The 6462-nt window shown below is 45.9% G+C and overlaps 1 protein-coding gene across 12 annotated transcripts in view; it reads right to left on the reverse strand.

The window, feature by feature from the left end:
- The window catches only part of trim37 (tripartite motif containing 37), an 88251-nt gene extending 84345 nt beyond the window's left edge, over positions 1–3906 (reverse strand). For all 12 annotated transcript variants that reach the window (XR_013548956.1, XM_078422669.1, XM_078422673.1 and 9 more), the window contains exon 1: positions 3714–3906. The gene's annotated coding sequence lies outside the window, so the exon portion shown is untranslated. The remainder of the gene's footprint in view (positions 1–3713) is intronic.
- Positions 3907–6462: the final 2556 nt, after the last annotated feature.

Genomic DNA, 6462 nt, shown 5'->3' on the forward strand with positions numbered 1-6462 from the left:
TAGGTTAATTGGCTGGGTAACTGTAAAAATTGTCCCTAGTGGGTGTAGGATAGTGTTAATGTACGGGGAGTGCTGGGCGGCACGGACTTGGAGGGCCGAAAAGACCTGTTTCCGACTGTATATATATGATATGATAACTGCACGAGATGCAACACCTGTCCCTTTACCTCCCCCCTCAACTCCATCCAAGGACCCAAACAGTCTTTCCAGGTGGACAGAGGTTCACCTGTACCTCCTCCAACCTCATCTATTGCATCCGCTGCTCTAGATGTCAACTTATTTACATCGGCTAAACCAAGCACAGGCTCGGCGAACGCTTCGCTCAACACCTGCGCTCGGTCCGCGTTGGCCAAACTGATCTCCCGGTGGCCGAGCACTTCAACTCCCCCTCCCATTCCCAGTCTGACCTTTCTGTCATGGGCCTCCTCCAATGCCATAGTGAGGCCCACCGGAAATTGGAGGAACAGCACCTCATATTTCACCTGGGCAGCTTCGAGCCCAGTGGTATGAACATCGACTTCTCCAACTTTAGATAGTTCCTCTGTCCCTCTCTTCCCCTCCTCCTTCCCAGATCTCCCTCTATCTTCCTGTCTCCACCTATATCCTTCCTTTGTTCCACACCCGACATCAGTCTGAAGAAGGGTCTCGACCTGAAACGTCACCCATTCCTTCTTTCCTGAGATGCTGCCTGACCTGCTGAGTTACTCCAGCATTTTGTGGATAAATACCTTCGATTTGTACCACATCTGCAGTTATTTTCTTATGCAAAAGTGTAGGTCAAGAGTTACTGACCCCAATATGTTGCCTTTAATATACACTAGATGGAATCCAGACAAATTTCCACAGGGAAGCAGTGAAAATGAAGGCCCAACTGAGGTTAACCTACTCTCAATTCCCCCCCCCCCCCCCCATCAGCTCCGAAGATGAGGTCTTCCATACTAGAACATCCGAGATGCCCTCATTCTTCAGAGAACATGGGTTCCTTGTTCTGTCATAGATGGCGCCCTCTAAACGTGTCTCCTCTGCGTTCCGTAGTTCTACTCTTACTCCCCCTCCCTCCAGAGGCAACAAGGACAGAGTACCCCTGGTCCTCACCTTTCACCCCACCAGCCACCAACACCTTAGCCGTTGACATTTCTGTCACCTCCTACAGAATCCCACCACTAATCACATCTTCCCATCTCCACCCCTTTCCACCTTCTGCAAAGGCCCCTCCATCAACAATTCCTTGATTCACTCCTGCCTTCCCACCCAAACCACCAGCTCCCAAGATACTTTCCTCTGTAACACCTGTCCTTGTACCTCCTCCCGCGACTACACTTAGGGACCCAGACAGTCCTTCCAGGTGAGACAGAGAGAGAAATCTACTGTATCTGGTGTTACCGATGTGGGCTCCTGTACATTGGAGAGACCAAAAGTAGACTTTGCGACCGTTTTACTGAACACTTGAGCTCGAACTACACAGGCCTATGGGATCTCCCTGTTGCACCATTTCAGGTCCCCTTTCCCATTTTCATACTGACCTTTCTGTCCTGGGCCTCTTCCATTGTTAGAGTGAAGCCACATACAAACTTGAGGACCAGTACCTCATTTCACCTGGGGTGCTTGCAACCCAGTGGTATGACCATTAAATTATCTAATTCTGAATAACTACTTCCTCCCCTCCACCCTCCCTTAGCCACCTTCCTCCTTCCTAGTCATTTTTACCAGTTAAACAGCTCTCCACGTTGTTTTCCTCTCAAGATCACACCTTCCCTAACCAAGATTGGGCTTCCTAGGCACCACCCTACTCGAGGTCATATGTGGCCTGATTAGCCCTGGTCTTTTCGCAAATCCAGCTCTTCACCAAACACCCCCCCCAACTTTCAGTCTGAAGAAGACTGCCTGACCCGCTGAGTTACTCCAGCAATGTGTGTCTATCTGAGGTCACTCTTGGTTACTACATCGCCACAAGCTTTCAATCAGGAAGTTGAGTTATTTTCATAAAACATTACATTAAAAAAAGCTGCAAAGCAGAGATTTTAATGAAATCACACAGAACAGACTATATTGTGCAAAGCAGAAATTTCTTGCAGTATTTGTGAATTCCTAATCAAATTCAACACCCACCATTTACTGATATTAGAGATAAAGCTCAATCTTCAAGTTCTGGCTTTGTGTATGTTCATTAAATGAATAAACACTTGATATTCAGAATTTTAATTGAGCTCATTTTTCTTCGGTCAATGATGTTCATTGCAGAGGAACACCAGACTTGAAGACCGAGCCTTGGAGATTATCTTAAATGAGGGAGCTTCCCATGCATGGAAGAAAGCAGCTGTAGGCCATTCAGCCCCTCTTGCTTTCTCCACAATTCAGTATTATCATGGCTAATCTTTTAACACAGGGTTACTCTGCATTAATGCCATAGCCCTGGACTTCTATAATATCCCAAAATCTGTCCTGCACCATTGAACTTTGTAGTAGAAAGAGAAGCCGAGGCTCTTCTCATTCACGCAGACAAGGTCAAGTACAATTTAGTTTAAAAAAGTTCAAATAGAATATCTGTTACGATTGTTGAGGAATCCAGGTTCTCAATAAGGGAAATTCACTTATTTTGTCAGATCACAAGTCCAATACCATGGACATGCATTGCAGCAACAAAGCTCTCATTAATTGTCAATAACCTGTTTGCCTTTTCAAGTTTCTTAGCAAGTTTCTTCCCTTGATTGCTACATTGTATGATCCTACCAGAGGCAAGGCTGACCCGACTTTTCTGTTGCTTGGGATCAACTCATTTGATTCACTTCTGGACAGGACTTCAAACAAAGAAATTCATTTCAATTCCAGACTATGTATTAGAGCAAAACAAAAATCAGCAACATATATTGAATGAATTTAGAAGACCTATTTCCTAAATTAGCTTCCTTCATAATGTTAATATCAAACTACAAACATATAGTACAAAAATGTAATCTCACTTCAACAACTACACCCTCAGGAATGCCCAATATTAAAGTATACATTGAAATCAAACATTCAAAAATTAATGCAAGTAGATGACCTTCAAAATATTAATTTTGTGCTTGGAAAAAGAAATATTTAGGACCAAAATGGGTGCGGGAAATCTAAAAAAAATAAAGTTAGACATTTTCAGTAATTATCTGGAAGGTAGACACAAAATGCTGGAGTAACAGCGGAACAGGCAGCATCTCTGGAGAGAAGGAATGGGTGACGTTTCGCGTCGAGACCCTTCTTCAGACTGATTCTTGCCCACACACATTGAGTAATTATCTGACTGGTTATTTTTAGCTATTTGTTTTTGTCGTAATTGCGTAAGATTCAAAATGTGGTTAAGAATACATAAATGTCAAACACACAAAGTCACATCTGGTCGAAATAAATCACGAAAAAAAATCGTACATGTGAACATAAAACCACCAAACATTCAATTAACTCACAGGCTGCTACAACACAAGCACTGCACGGTCAAGCTCAACAGTGATGCACCTGATCAGAGTCACTGCGGCTTATTGTTGCTGGCAGCCTCCCCCGAGGAGTAAGCTTCAGCCGATGGCTGAAAATGGCACGGTAACGGTAAGGATGGAGCCTGCGGCCTGCGGCGGGGACACAGTGCGACCCCTGGCCGGCGGCTTGTGGTGGCCGGGGCGGATCCAGTAGGTCCGCAGTGCCGCAACCCGCCTTCTCTCTCGAACCGCCCACTCTCAAATCACCTTCAATTCAACGCTGGCTTCTCATCGCTTGACTGCCTCTCCTGCTCACATGTTATCTCCTGGTTGGGGGGGGGGGGGGTAAATTAGGGGCTTAGTTCAGGATTTGGCGGAGGGAACGTTCGCCTCCATCGTTTTAACCCGACTTCAAATCCACAGTCGACCGTTTGTCACCCCGGACTACAGTCAATCGGCGCGAGGATGACGGCGGAGTGGGTTCCCGCCCGCCCGCCCACGTGAGGTGGGGGAGGAGGGCAAGGCGACCAATCGACTTCAATGTAGTCTCCGCCTTCACCAATCATAAAATAGAGTCCGGGGTTACCGAGGGCTTCTTGGCCAATCGCTGACGCGCTCTCTCCCATCAACGCTCCCGTCATATCGCGATGACTTGCGGCCTGCCTTAGCAACCGGGGAGGCGCGTCCTCGGCCCAAAGGGGAACGCAAACACTCCCCCGCAGCTTGAATGTGCCTACAAAAGTTTGTGTGGTCTATCTGTTCCACCCAAGGTCTGATTGCAAAACCAGACAAATTATTACATTACAAAGAGAGAGAGAGAGAGAGAGAGAGAGAGAGAGAGAGAGAGAGAGAGAAAGAGAAAGAGAGAGTACATTTCATCAGGCGGATCCCAAATGCAAATTTATTATTTCGGTATCTTCAAATATCTCACACCAAAACGTCAGCTGGAAGCAAAGAAAGGAGGTGTCGTCCGTTGAGGTTGCCAAAGAAATGGGCAGCATCACTCTCCTGCAAGGATCTCATATCTGTTGTGCAAGATGCTGCCTGTCCCGCAGAGTTACTCCAACATTTTGTGTCTACCTTCCCATATCTGTTGATTCATTTAATATCTAAGTACTTATCAATTTCTTGTTTGAGTACAGTCTAAGCCTTCTTAATCCTCTTGGAATAGAAAATTCCAATATCATGTTCTGATTGAAGACATTTCTTCTGATCTCTGTCTCAAATGGCCAATGTCTTACCTTGAGATTGTGATGCCTGAATCCAGACAACCCAGCCAAGGGAAACACCTTTATTGCATCTAGTTAAGCCCTGTAATAATATTGTACGTTTGAATAAGTATAATCTGTCTCAGCTTCACCAGAGAACTGCACCATTATAGAAGGCAATATCCAGCTAGTTCAGTTCATTCCAGGTGATAAAATGAACCCACTACTGGATCTAAAAAAAGGCTTTGTGGGACCAAGCAACATCCTATCTTAACATTCACCTGTAGCCAAGCAGTTACAGTACATTTTGAACTTTGGAACTAACGGACAATGTGGAAAATTATCCAGGTTTGTCTACTTCTTCACAAAAAGCAGAACAAAACCCGCTTATTATTGCCTAAATAATCTATTCTCAATCATCATGAAAATGCATGATCAGTGGTATTAAGAGAGATATATTGACCAAAATGTACTCATTGATACCTAGTTTGGGTTTCACAGGGAGCTCTCAGCTCCAGATCTTGTCACAGCTGTTGTCCAAATAGCGACTGAAGAACAACTACCAGAGATGAGGTAGAAGTGAACCAAATGTGATATCAATGAACTTAATGGGAATCAAGGGGAAAATAAGCTTCACAGAGAGTTCGTCACTCATAGGCTGGTGTGCAAGGCCCCATCGGACGCCAAACATCCTTTGCACCACCTCGCCCAGGATTCACGGTAACAAGGACCTCAACACCTGTCGTCTTGTCGCCCTTTCTCCTGTCATGCAGCGACCCTCTCTGGCTCCGGCTTCAACATACTAGGAGCATGGAGAACCAGCTGAGAACAGACATCGCGACCTCCTCAATTCACTGTTGCACCGAACACCACAGTCCCACCCGGCTCGGACATGCTCCGCAAAGAGTGGGTCGCTCTGAACCGGCTCCGCACAGGGGTCGGCCGGTTCAATGCCTACATGCATCGTTGGGGGTTGTGTTCATCAGCAGCCTGCGTGTGTGGAGCGGACCAACAAACAGCGCAGCACGTCATTTTCGACTGCACTGTCCTCCGTCCCCCTGGTGGAGGGGTAGACCTCACGGCCCTCGACAACAGCACATTGCACTGGCTACAGCGCCTGGAGGCGGTTACATAATTTCTGCTACCCGAAGAGAGGAAGAAGGGGAAAATATTCAGTGGTTAGATTTATACTTTGCAAAAAAGAAGATGGTTGGAGTTGTTCAAGATCTATCACTGCAGTAGGTCAGGGGCATTTTCTAGGCCCAAGCATTTTCAGCTGCTTCACTCTCCTTCATTTGTAAAGTCAGAAGGGGGAAGGAGGAGTGATTCTGACAATTGCACAATGTGCTATTCCATTTTCAGCTCTTCCACAACCCTTCAACTGGGTGGCGCAGCTGATAGAGCTGCTGCCTCACAGCACCATAGATCCTAAACCCAGATGCTGTTTGTGTGGAATTTGCACATTCTCCCTCATGGGTTTCTCTGGATACGTCAGGTTTCCTCCCACGTCCCAACCCATGTGGGTTTGTAGATTACTTTGCCTCTGTAAATTGTCCCCAGTGTATAGGAAGTGGATGAGAAAATGGGATAAGAGAACTAGTGTGAACGGATGGTCGGTGTGGATTCAGTGGGTCGAAGGGCCTGTTTCCATGCTGTATCTCTAAAAAAAAAGGCAACCTTTTCCTGCATGCAGCAGACACAGATAACATTCAGATATGGACTTATTAGAAACAAATAATTTTTGTGCCACAAAAGTCTCAAATGTTGACCATGTCCAATGAGTCTAACCTTTCATTGATATTCAATTA

The sequence above is a fragment of the Rhinoraja longicauda genome, chromosome 26 (assembly GCF_053455715.1).
Source record: "Rhinoraja longicauda isolate Sanriku21f chromosome 26, sRhiLon1.1, whole genome shotgun sequence".
Classification (NCBI taxonomy): Eukaryota; Metazoa; Chordata; class Chondrichthyes; order Rajiformes; family Arhynchobatidae; genus Rhinoraja; species Rhinoraja longicauda.